Source organism: Dipodomys merriami, unplaced genomic scaffold, assembly GCF_024711535.1.
Source record: "Dipodomys merriami isolate MVZ:Mamm:240054 unplaced genomic scaffold, mDipMer1.0.p SCAF_2, whole genome shotgun sequence".
Classification (NCBI taxonomy): Eukaryota; Metazoa; Chordata; class Mammalia; order Rodentia; family Heteromyidae; genus Dipodomys; species Dipodomys merriami.
Window position 1 is genome coordinate 64,091,162 of NW_027203381.1, and position 12,848 is coordinate 64,104,009.

General features: G+C 38.6%; 1 protein-coding gene and 1 long non-coding RNA gene across 5 annotated transcripts in view; one reads left to right on the forward strand and one right to left on the reverse strand.

Moving 5' to 3' along the window:
- Il1rap (interleukin 1 receptor accessory protein) overlaps positions 1–12,848 on the forward strand; it is a 139,134-nt gene that overhangs the window by 63,088 nt on the left and 63,198 nt on the right. The gene's annotated exons all lie outside the window — the stretch shown is intronic.
- LOC138832227 (uncharacterized) overlaps positions 7,433–12,848 on the reverse strand; it is a 50,916-nt gene continuing 45,500 nt past the window's right edge. Inside the window, exon 3 of the long non-coding RNA XR_011373536.1 lies at positions 7,433–7,591. This is a non-coding gene — a long non-coding RNA (uncharacterized lncRNA). The remainder of the gene's footprint in view (positions 7,592–12,848) is intronic.

Below are 12,848 nucleotides of genomic sequence, written 5' to 3' on the forward strand. Positions count from 1 at the left end.
GCCACAAGTCCGCATTACAGCTTAGCCTCCAGAATGAGGTAGGTCTGGGTTGATTATTCTTGCCTCCCACTTACATTGCTGTGTAATTATGGAGTGGTCTCTTAACTTATCTTAGGTCATGCTTAAAAGGAAACCATAATGAGGCAAACTTAATGAGCTGTTATGAGGATTGAAGGAAAAGGTATATAATCACCAGATGGAAACCATTTTAGTACCTGAGTTGTGGTGGAGTTATCTTGGTATCTCAATGGCAGATTGAGTCTGCACAAGGACTAAAGGTGCTTGTGGAACTTTTTCTCATAGAGAATATTACATAATATTACTACTTAGAGATTTTAAAAAGGCTGAAAGGGGTATTTCTGAGATGGAGGCTTCCTAACATTTTGTCTAAATTGGTCTTAAAGCATGATCCCCCTGCTCTTTTTTGGGATTACAGAGGTGAGCTACTGTGCCAGGCTGGTATGTTACATCTTACTGACCAATCTTCTTTACTATCAAGCTTTCCATAAGACATAGCATTTCCTGGGCATAACATTGGGAAATGGAAAGTCCCCAAAAGGAAGTGTCCTCTACTTACATACACAGACACAGACACAGACACAGACAAACAGACACACACAGACACAGACACAGACACAGACACAGACACACACACACACACACACACACACACACACACACACACACACACACACTTACATACAGACTGTTACAGTTATGCTGTGACTCTTAAATATCTTCTTTATATGACTGCAGCTCTTTCCTTACCTACCACCTGTAATTTTTTTTTATTCTCTGGTAGTATCTTGCTTTCCTCAGTGACAGAACGTTGAATGTAGGTGGAAAGGAATAGGTAGACGTTGTGAAACAGAAGCCAGAAACACTAAGAAACATGTAAGAGGCTGAAAATTTGATCTTTTTAGATTGTTTGTTTTTGCTTCAGTTAAGAAAAATCCATCTACATGTCTAGCTTCCTTTGTTTTATGGGATCTGGACTTCAAAGAAATTGGTTTATAATTTCTGCTTCCACTTCAGCAAAAAATGTGTAAGAGGCAAAGATTTTTCAACCTCCAGATTATAATGAGCCAGAAAACATGTTTAAAGCTTTGAATTTTGACATATCAGATAAATAGGGAAACAGAGGCTGGTGGAAATGTAATTTAAACTCTCTTTCCTATCTGGTTTTATGGGCAGAAATAGTGTTCATGGCATGGAGTAAACAGCTAGGAATTTGGGAGATTTTCATCAAGATGCTTTTGCTTGCCCAGCCATTTGCTGGAGTTAGTTTCAAAGCCTAATCTGTGTACTATGTCTTAGGACTAGATGACTTCTAAGTTCCTCTACAGGCTCTAATATGCACCATCTTTTTCCAGGATACATTGGGTTCTAGGTACTTAGATAAATATATACTTTAAAAAAGAATACTTCCACTTATTTACTTATTTATTTTTATTAAGTAGTTGTATAAAAGGTTTATAATTCAATATATCCATTTGTTAGTACAATGCAGCCTGATCAATCACCATTCTCCCCCATCGCTTCTAGTATATCTTCTCCCCAAACTCTGCTCCTTTCCTTGGGAAATAACCCTGTTACCACTCTCCAGGTGAGTTAGCACTGAAAACCCTGCCACTCAGAAAAAAAATAAATCAAAACAAAACAAAACAACAACAAAACTCTTCTTGAATTCTTCCTGCAACTCTGTCATCACACACCTGCCAGACATTCTTCCAAGCCCCATTTCTCATGTTCCCTGATTTTCAGGGAATCTTTTGTTTTCTGCTTGTCACTACCAGGCTTCAAGAAAAATCTGCATGCTTGACACATTATTAAAATTGAATGGGACTGCTCTGGCATTTCACAGGTGATGCCTCTGTTAAACACAGTGGCAGCCTGTAGCCTGTGTTTCTCCCTTTGGCAGGTGATGAAGTCTATCAGCTCCATTTTACTCCAGGCAATTTCTCTAGAATTGCTGGGGAGGATGCTGGCAAGGCTCACAAGATGCGTTTTCCTTTGATTTTTGTGCTTTTGCACAGAATATGGCTGCAAATCCCAAGGCAGGGGAACCCGAGAGCTGCTGACTGAAAACTAGAAATTAGGTTTTCACTCACGGAGCCTCTACCATACTATGCCTTTACTTAAAAGAACCTCTCATCCTCCAGTTGGAAAGTAAGTCTTAGCATTAGAGGTTCTAGTGACCACTGATCACCTGAAGAACTTTTGAATTTCCATCTTGCTGTTGAGCCTAAAGTGATCAGTGAGGTAATTAAAAAATGAGTCCAAGCCAGGTACAATGGCTCTTGCCTATAATCCCAGCTACTCAGGAAATAAAGATCAAAAGGATCAAAGTTTGAGGCCAAACTAGCAGAAAGAGTTGACCAGATCCCATCTCAAACAATAGCTAGTATCTGTGCCTATCATCCAAGTTAGAAGGTAGCATGAGTAGGAAGATTATGGTCTAGGATAACTGGTCATAACTTTTATTTGAAAAATAACTAAAGTAAAAATGGCTGTGGCCATGACTAGCAGGGACAGAGCTCTAAGTTCCAATATTATTCCTACGAAAAATGAAGGCAAGGAAGGAAGGAGAGAAGGAAGGAATGAAGGAAGGAAGGAAAAAAGAAAAAAAAGAAAGAAAGAAAAGCCAAGTCCATATTTAGCTTGTTTTCTACATTTTAGAATTTAAAGCTTCATTTGGGTATTTTTGACTAAGACTCTGTGAAACCTTACAAACAAATGCAAATAATTCATGTTTCCTCTGACCTTCTTTCTGTGTCTTTATATACTCATCCTACATTAAGTTAAAATTAACATAATAATTCTGCCTAATATTTTTTTGTCGGTCGTGGGGCTTGAACTCTGGGCCTGAACACCTGAACACTGTCCCTCAACTCTTCAGCTCAAGGCTAGCTCTCTCCCACTTGAACTACAGTGCCACTTCTGGTTTTCTGGTGGTTTATTGGAGATAAGATTTTCACAGACTTTCCTGCCCGGGCTGGCTTTGAACGGAGATCCTCAGATCTCAGCCTCCTGAGTAGCTAGGATTACAGGCGTGAGCCACCAGGACCCGGCTCTGCCTAAATCTTAAGTGAGTAGTTTGGCCCAGAGCTCCTATGACATTTTCTTTTTTTTATTGTCAAGGTGATGTACAGAGGGGTTTCAGTTACATAAGTAATGTGTACATTTCTTGTCAGCCTTGTTACTCCTTCCCTCAGTTTTCTCCTACTTTCCCTGTCCTCCAGCACCCCCCCCCCAAATTGTACAGATTGTTTCCAACATATTGTCTTGTATATGTCACTGTTCCATTGTCCTTTGTCTTGTGTGGTTTATTTTTATTGATCCCTTCACAACAACTCTTTAGGATAAGTGATTTTATAGCGTGGTCTTTAGTTTTATGCCCTCTTACATGAAGAAATACTCACAAGACAATATGTTGGAAATGAACTTTACACCTTGGGGAGGGGTGAATAGGGGGAAGGGAGTGCGTAACAAGTTGGACAAGAAATGCACTCTAATTGTAATCCTTCTGTACATCACCTTGACAATAAAATTAAATTGAAAAAAGAAAATGAGGGATAATTTTTTTGCAATTGCCACATTTATGGGAAGCATTGGTAGAACTTTCTGTCAAGTCTGAAGTTACCATTCTTCATCTATAAAATGAGAGGCTTGAAGATAATCATTGTAAGTTTGTGACTTGATTAACTAGAACACATACAAAGTCATCTTCTGTGTAATCTTTCTGGGAAGGATTATGAGTTTAATGTGTTGAAGAAGAATGTACTATTATACTATTTTTCAATACCCACTGAGAATATTTATGGAATTGTATACTTAAATATGTATTTTGTTCTGATGATGCAGTAGAAAAAACATAGCATTTAGATTGGAGAGAAAAGATTCCAACTCTACCACCAGTGGAGATCTCTGTTATTTATCAATTCAGCTATCTGGGCTTACTTAGTTATCCCATTGGTAAAACAAGAGGATTTTTTAATAAACGTTTTAAAAACTCCTTCATAATCCAGTATTCTCAAATGTATTGCTAGAGATCAGTGCCCATAAGTTAAACATCAACCGTATTTGTAGAGCAAGGTTCAGTTTGAAATCTGCCTTACTCCATTTGGAATTGAAAAAGGAACAAAACATTACTTGTAGCAGGCTTGTGTGGTTCTGTTAAATACTTTACAAGTGTCTTCTCATTTCATCTTCAAACTACACTTCTTTTACACATGGGGCTATTTAATGTACTCGCACATAGTCAAATGATTAGGAAGTAATAGAGCAGCATTACAAGTGGTATATTTGGTGCTAGACTGTAATCCCAGCTAGTTAAGAATGCAGACTGGGAAGATCACGGCTCCAGGCCAGCCCTGGCAGAAAAGGTTGCAAAATATTCATCTCAACAAACAAGCAGGGAGGGCATGGTGGCACGTGTCTATGAATCTGGCTACATAGCAATCATAGGTAGAAGGACCTTGGTCTGAGGCTATTCCTATGCAAAATAAAGAGTAAATAATAGGAAGGATTGGGGATGTGGCTCCAGTGGTTGAACATGTACCAAGCGAGAGTGAGGCCCTGAGTTCAACCCCATTACTGCCTTCCCTCATATAAGTGAAAAAAAGAAATGGGGTTGTCCCAACCTTACTGTTGTGTACTCCATAGGGAATGTGGGTTGGCGATGTAGGAGGCTTGGCCTGGTCCTTCCCTATCACTAGCATATGATGTCCAATCTCTCAGACATACCTTCAGCAATATTCACTTTACCTGTGGGTAAAGTGTCTTGCTGAAACTAGAGTCTGGAACTAGATCTAAGAGTCTTATGTTTTGGGGATCTACAGTAATTATGTGAAACAACTTCCAATGCAGACACTGTATTCTTGGAATGGAAATCTGGAGGTAGAAACTATCATCTTTTGGGTAGATTTTTTATATCTCTTATCATTCATAAGCTCCATCATATAATAATGAAAATAAAGTGCTTGATTATTATGTGAGTATTGTCATTGGATTTTTGCATCTTAATCAGGGCTTAGAAAAGATTGCTAAGGATAGAGAAATCAAAAGACCCACTAAACCCAGTTAATGACTGCTTCGAGTTTCCCCAGGATACTGTGCCACACTTGACATAAGCCAATTTATGGTCTCAACAGTACTGCAAAGAAAGCCATTCCTTCAGCCACACAAGGATACTCATTACTGTACTTTTTGGTAAAGAAAATAATGGAACCATGATACAGAGACAGCTCCCCAGAGTCCATTCTTTAGCCCACTCACCCCTGCTGCCATTTTGATGAGAGACACAGGGCCTGTTCTAGGTGGCTATTAGATGATGTTATTCTCTAGTCTTCCTTATTATGCACAGCGGCAGGAAGTGTGACAGCTGAATCCTTCTTGGACATTAGGGTGTAATGATTTAGGGCTTTTTGGTTGGGCTTTTTATGGAAGTTGTAAAATTATTTGGTGGAGACCAAGAAGCAGCCTGAAGTCCTTTAGTAATCCGTCTAGACTGTAAGCTCTACAATTCTCTAGAAAACCCAGGGGCAGACAGAGGTTGTTTACCTAGATCCTTTGCCACGAGGAATACTTTCTACAAAGTGACACTTTCATTCACAAATGAAGATGGAAAATCTCAGCATGTTAGGTATTGAACAAAAATCAAATATTCTTAGATCCTAGACTCCTGATCCAATGTAGTTAGACTCTAAAAGATCCCAGTGATTAGCTGTCCTTGCATAATTTCATTTTATTATTTTGAGTATTAGGTAGTATAATTCTAAATTTAACTTAGTAGACTCAGCTGTTTTCATTGGAAATGTGATTAGATCTTTTTCACTTATTTTCAGTAGTAGGATTTGAAATCATGGCCTTGTGACTGCAAGACACACTTTTGCCCTCTCTGTTTCAGTTTGTATTTCAGGATCTTGTGCCTTTATTGGTCCTATCAGTATCTGATTGCAATCCTTCCACATTTCTCCTTGTTCTTATGCTTGCTTGGTAATGACCTCCCTCCCCTCCCTCCTTCCCTCCCTCCCTCCCTGCCTGCCTGTCTTCCTTCGTTCCTTCCTTCGTTCCTTCCTTCCTTCCTTCCTTGCTTGCTTGCTTGCTTCCTTCCTTCCTTCCTTCCTTCCTTCCTTCCTTCCTTCCTTCCTTCCTTCCTTCCTTCCTTCCTTCCTTCCTTCCTTCCTTCCTTCCTTTGTGTCCAGGTCCTAGGGCTTGAATACAGGGCTTGGGCATTGTCCCTGAGCTTTTGTGATCAAGGCCAGTGCTCTACCACTTGAATCATATATCTACTTGAGTCACAGATCTACCTCTGGCATTTTGGTGATTAATTGGAGATACGCATCTCATGGGCTTTTCTGCCTAGCTGTCTTCAAACTGCGATTCTCAGATCACACCTTCCTGAAGAGCTATGATTACAGGAGTGGGATACCTTCTTTCAGCATTAATTTTCTTTTTCTTTTTTAATTTGCCAGTTCTGCCACTTTCACTTGACAGAGAATGATTTCGTCGGACAACAAGAAAGATGAATATCCCATATCACTAGGAGGAGTACTGCACTATCAGAGGGGAAACTTGTTCTAGAACAATCTCTAACAAGCACTGCATTCAGAGGCTAGGCCTAGTGTATCTGCGTCCCTAAGCTCTAGCAGTCTTTTCCTGAAATTGGCAAATCTCATCATCTGTTTTCATCTGCCCAGGGCCATTTCCTATTTTCTTCAAATTACTCAATCAAGAAAACTCCCTTTTTGGGGGTGGGAGTAAGATATTTCTAATTATCTGATCCAGGAAAGCCATCTGCCGAGTTATTAGCCCAGTATTATTGAACAGTGCAGGCAGCAGGCAGATGTGTGATGGATGTTTAGAGCCCCTCCAGCACTTCCTCCTGCTCCTAACTTCTGTCTCTTTCCTTCTTAGTTGACAAATAAGGAATTTCAGAAACACTTTCTATACCTTTGTTTGAAGGCTTGGTTTTGTTCTAAGTTTTAATGAGATTTTCTACTGTATAACATACTCTGTACGAATAGTGTTTTGCAGATTTTTAGACCAGTTGTTTCTTATAAGACAGTGCTGGAGAAATAGCCAGATAGTTTATGTATAGTTTTCCATTGGGATACAATTGCTTATTTTAAATGTGAGATACTAAAGGAAGAGATTTATAGAATCGTTCAAGCCTTAGAAATTGACTTCCTACTGACTTTTGTGAGATAGGACACTGATCTCAGAGAGTGATGATCTGTTATAAATAAATATATAAAAGCTTTCCCAACTTTTATGAGGGTAAATATCACCTAATGATTACTTTAGAGTTTTAAAATGAAGATTCTGGTGCACTAGACATGAATGGAGTCTAAAACTCTGCAGTTATAATGGTGTCCATTGTAACTTTTGAGTAACATGGATATATTTTTTTAAATTTTTTATTGTTCATGTAAAATCTGATCAGGATTGATTAGGCAGGTTCATTAGTTATTCACAATCCCACCTCCTTGAAGCACATTCAGATTTCTCCATCAAAAGGGTGTGTCTTTTTTCTTATAGTTCCATGACATAGCTCCAGCCATTGCATCTGTGTTCCAAGCAGTGGGATCTAAGAAGTCCAAGAAGCATAGGAACAAGTCAATATCTCTCAAAGAAGATTGTTTGAATTACTTTCAAACAATTTAGTCATATTTCATTAACAAGAACTTAATTACTCCAACACCTCTAGGTTAGAGACAAGTGGGAAGTGGTGTCATTCTTCTCAATGGCCAAGTGTGCAAATGAAAACTCCCACATTCTAAAAGGAGGACAGAATTCTGTAAAGGCATGATTAGGGCTCCACACCTGCTCCACACCTGGCGGTCTGCTATAGGAAATGGTTTTCCAAAGGTAATGCAGAAGATTACAGTTCTCAAATTAATTATGACTAGTACATGTATAAAAGTTCCCAGGTTATATAGGATTTTGCCTTGCAGGGTCATTCCTTTCTCTTAACCATTCTGTATTATTAAGAAGTTTTATTTCTTGGGCGTGACAACAGAGGTTCAAAGTGATTGAAGAACTTCATTGGTCATGATGCCTACCCCCACTATTCTTTTAATGCTGTTTATTCCTGCCTTTCTCCTTTCTCTATCCCATCCATGATATCTCTTAGCAGGTTCTGTTTCTCTTTGTCTCATTTACTTGTGACTTTCAACTTACTACTACATACACCTTCCTTGTTTAGCATGTTCTTTATCAACAGTCTTTTGCTATGATAAAGGTGAATTCCTTGAGACTGTTGCTTTACTCATTAATGCATCCTATGAACTTGATGTAGGAGTGGACACATGGTGTGATGGTCAGGACAGTTTTTAAGGCCAACAGTTATATAGCCTAACTGTAATCACCAACTCTTTTGATCTGCCATACACTTCCTCCAGCAGGGCTTTGGCTCAAAATAAGAGAAGTTCTGAAACTCCTCCAATAGCTACAGAAATTTGTTCACACTTGTTGCTGATTGTTTTTCTTCATGATGCTTAATAAATGCAGGTATAGCCACCTAACCCGCTTGCTTATAATTTGGATTTTTCTGAGGATCTCAGTCCAACGTTAATATTTGCTGAGGAGCTATCCATTCCAATAGACCAACAAAACTTAGTGAAAGTATCAGAATGAATGCAAAACTAGTTTCTTCTGTTTGTCTCTCCATTCGGCTTATCCAGAATGAATAAAACATAGGGAAGGGAGAACTTTTCAAGTGAACACATTTACAATGGATTCTAGGTTAAGAATTTGAAATGAGATTGGTTCTGATCTTCACATAGCCTAAGGACTACTACCTCTGCCCTTCCCTCTGTTTACAGTAGGATATGATACGATATGACATTCCATATGATATGATATGATGTAATTAATGGGATGGGATATAATCTTACTGTGCTTTTATCTAGAAGCTATTATTCATTTAGTATTCAGGAGTTCTAGGACAGAGTGGGCTTGAGTTTAGGGAGTCCCAGTAAGACAGTTCTTGCCATTCACTCCCCCAAACAGTGAAAAGAAAGAGAATTTAATGCTCAGCATGGTATTTCTGGCAAGACAGGAGGGTAACTGTCCTCAACCCTGACTTTGGAAGTGCTCCCATGAACTTTAGGTTTAAGTAGGGGAACAATTGGGGCAGGATCAACAAGGATGAATACTTAGGTAGTCTTGGATAAACTGTGATTTGGTTCATCATTATTTCATGTCTGGTTCCAGGAGATCCTAAAGAAGTCATTATTGCTTGATAAAGAAATTCAGTTCTCATCCTATAATGATTACTCCTGCTAAGGGATATAGCCTCAGTTCAAGTCACTACAGGTGACTTGGGCTAAAATCCATTCAGATTTCTCTTAGAGCTCCATTTAGGAGGGAGCACTGTTCCTGGACTCTTGAAAATATCTTAGTTCCTCCTTCATTTTTTGAGGGGAAGGGTATACTGGTCTTCAAATTCAGGGCCTCTTGCTTGCTAGTCAGGCATTCTACTCCTGAGCCACACCTTAAGCTCTTTTTTGTACTTGCCATTTTGACATAGGGTCTAATTTCCTTCCTTTCTGTGTTCCTGAACCACAATCCAAACATGTTAGGCTTCTCATTGTAACTGGTGTGAGAGGCATGTGCCATTTGGGCCAAGATGTTTCCATTGAGATGATGTCTCATAAACTTGTCTTTCAGTCTGGTTTTGAACCATGATCTTCTTGATCACTGCATTGGACACATCTGAGGGGAAAGAGGCACAATGGGTGCTTGCATTCCCAAACTTTTGTGTGAGAAGAAGTCTATGTGTATGCCCCAAGCCTCCCAAATAGTTAGGATCACAGGGTTGAGAGCATCACATGTCTTGTTTACTTTTTTTGTTATTATTTATTCTTCTCTTGGTATTTTTAGTCTTGCAAAAGGATGAGAGCAGTTAGGTAAATTTATGACTAGTAAACATTGTATTTATTACCAGTATTTAGACTGACTCCTTAAAGAATTACCCTGTCCATGCAGCAGAATTAAACAATACCAGATGTATATTCTAAGAGAGACAGGAGACAGATACAAAATGAAGAGAGATCCCAAAGTTTTACCTTGCTTTTGGTTAAGTTTTGGACAACTGCAGGTGAAAGGGAAGAGCCAATGATTTTTAGCAGAAGTAAGTCCTGTCACCTTAGCTCATCTTCTTAATTAATATAGATTAATCTTCTGATGGGCTAAAATCCATTCAGACTTCTCTGATAGTTAATATGTTGCTATAGTTTGGGTTTTGAATGCCCTCCAAATGTCCAAAGTCTTGGTCACCAACCTATGGCACTATTGAGAGGTAGTGGACCCTTTAAATTCTGAGGTTTATGGAGAGGAAGTTACGTCACTGACAGCATAAAGGAATTGTTGATAATCTACATCATTGCTCTTTCTCTTTCTTTGCTTCTTGGCTTCTATGAGATAGATGTACAAGGCTCCATCACATGCTCCGATCATGATATATGTACCATCATAGGCCCGAAACAAAGACAGCATGTGACCATATACTGAAACCTCTAACACCAAGGGTCAAAGTAAACATTCCCCTTTCTGGGTTGTTGTCTCTTAGGTATTTCTTACAACAAAAGAAGCCTACTAATACATACACACTGAGTTTCTTTCATATTGTTGGGTCTGTCATTCTCATACACCACTAAAGGATGGATAAATTATACCTGATGATACTGAGTTTAAGAGGACAAGCATTTTATCCTTGTCCACATTACAAGTAAGTTGCATTTGGCACACCATTACATCTGGGAGCTAAGTTGACCTTAGGTCTTTCATGATGGCAGTATTTGCTCTTGCTTTTCTATACCAAAGCTTTTGAGTTTTTCTACTTCTGTATCTCTCTGTACCAGCTCTTTGCACAACTCTATGCTTCATAGCAAGTTCTCAATAAATATTTAATAAATACAAATATGTGAGCAGCTTTCCTGTGGGAAATGTCCTGCTTTGTACGAGTGAGCATAGAATTGGGGACAAGTATCCTAGATGTGTGTTCAGACAGCTTTTATTTGTGCTACCACTCAGGCAAAAGTAAGTCAATTAATCTCTCTGTCTCCATTTCCTGGCATGTAATGTGGGAATGGGCACGAAAGCTGGAGAGGGTGTTGTGAGATTAATTAGTTAAAATGTATACCCTGCTATATAAATGCTAATTGCTGTCAGGAGCGTGGGTTGGATTTTCCAGTGACTTGGCTTTGCAAGGCTGAGCACAGTTCCATCCGTCCTCTGTGCCTCCAAGGTTCAGCCTTAAGAAAGCCTTTGGCTGAGAGAAATGATGACTTTGTGCTTCCTAGATGTTGAAGGGCCAATTTAGAACGGACTTCCACTGAAGAGTCAACTGGATAAGAATGGGCATTTTAAATTAAAAAAGTAATTCACTGTGCCAGTAATTTGCTATATTCCTTTCCCTGCTATTAGAGACAAATCTATTTGCATAACAGCTTTTTGCTGTCTTTTCTGAGGCCAGTGCCTGCAGTGAATCATATAATTAATTTGGTATTACATGACATTCAGCCCGTTGCCATAGATTTTTACTTTTATTTGTTCATTGAATAATTTAAAAAGCTCTTACAAAATACCCTTAGGTAGCTGGCTAAGAAACTTTAAATTCAAATGGGCAAATAACCTAAAAGTGCTCAGTAATAAGAGCACTGTTGCTGTTGTTAATTACTAATGTGTATGTTTTTGGTCCCTGCTCTACCAGAGACTTATTTAAATTATAAACATGCTCATTTGACCCATGAAATATAATGTAAAAGAGACCTGTGGCAAGAATAAGTATTCATTTTTCTTTACAAATGTATTGCATTTAACTTAATTAGAAACATATTAAAGAGTAAGCCATGGCAGTACTCAACCTGTAGACCTATTACTCAGGATGTTAAGACAGGAAGATCAAGAGTTTGAGGCCAGCTTGGCAGTGTGGGCTACAAAGCAAGATTATATCTTCAAAATAAGCAAAATGAAGAAAAAGAGAACAAAACAACTACAACAACAAAATATTAGTCAATGGAATCAGTCCTCAAATCTTGGTGATTCTAATGTACTTAAAATTTCAGTATGTAATTTAAAAAGTGTAATACTATTTTGAAATGTCCACTTGTGATTTATCCATTTACTTCATGAAAGGAATTTAATACACTTACTAGTCACAATAGGCACTGTTAGTTGCTAAACTACAAATGTTAGTTTTTGTAATGCAATTGATTGGGGTTGTTTTCCCCTCACATCACTGTCCCTAAGCAGCTATGATCCAAGCATTCTGCCATCCTGGAGGCTACTGCTTAAAAAAAAAAAAAGATCTTCAAAATCATCACATAAGGTAAAGAGAGATCATCTGAGGAGTTCCTAGTTTACAACATTACTAGCTACAGTCATTGGACACAATAAAAACCATGTGCGCTCAACCTAATTACTAAAGACGCATAGCTTTTGCATGTGCTGAGGAAGAGAAAATAGGATCGACAAACAACTAGTGAGTTTCTAGCATTAGCACCTTGTGACCACCAAATATCCATTTTATTCTTCTTAAGTTGGTTGGCTGACTACCCTGTTACTGGTTTATATGCTTTGCTACCTCTTTTTAGCCATTTCACAATCAAATTATTCAAATTATTATGCTTTGAAAAGGAAAAGTGACACATCTCTCTTCCCCTGTGTTACTATTATTAATCATGGCTATGAGCTATGAAAACTTTAAGAGGCCACAATGCTGTGGCACTGATGTCAGAAGACCTCCACTAATAAAGGCAACATCAACTCCTAGCAGAACTTCTCTTTCCAGTTTCCCAATGTTCCTGTGAGAATGAATCACAACATTAGAACCATGATCT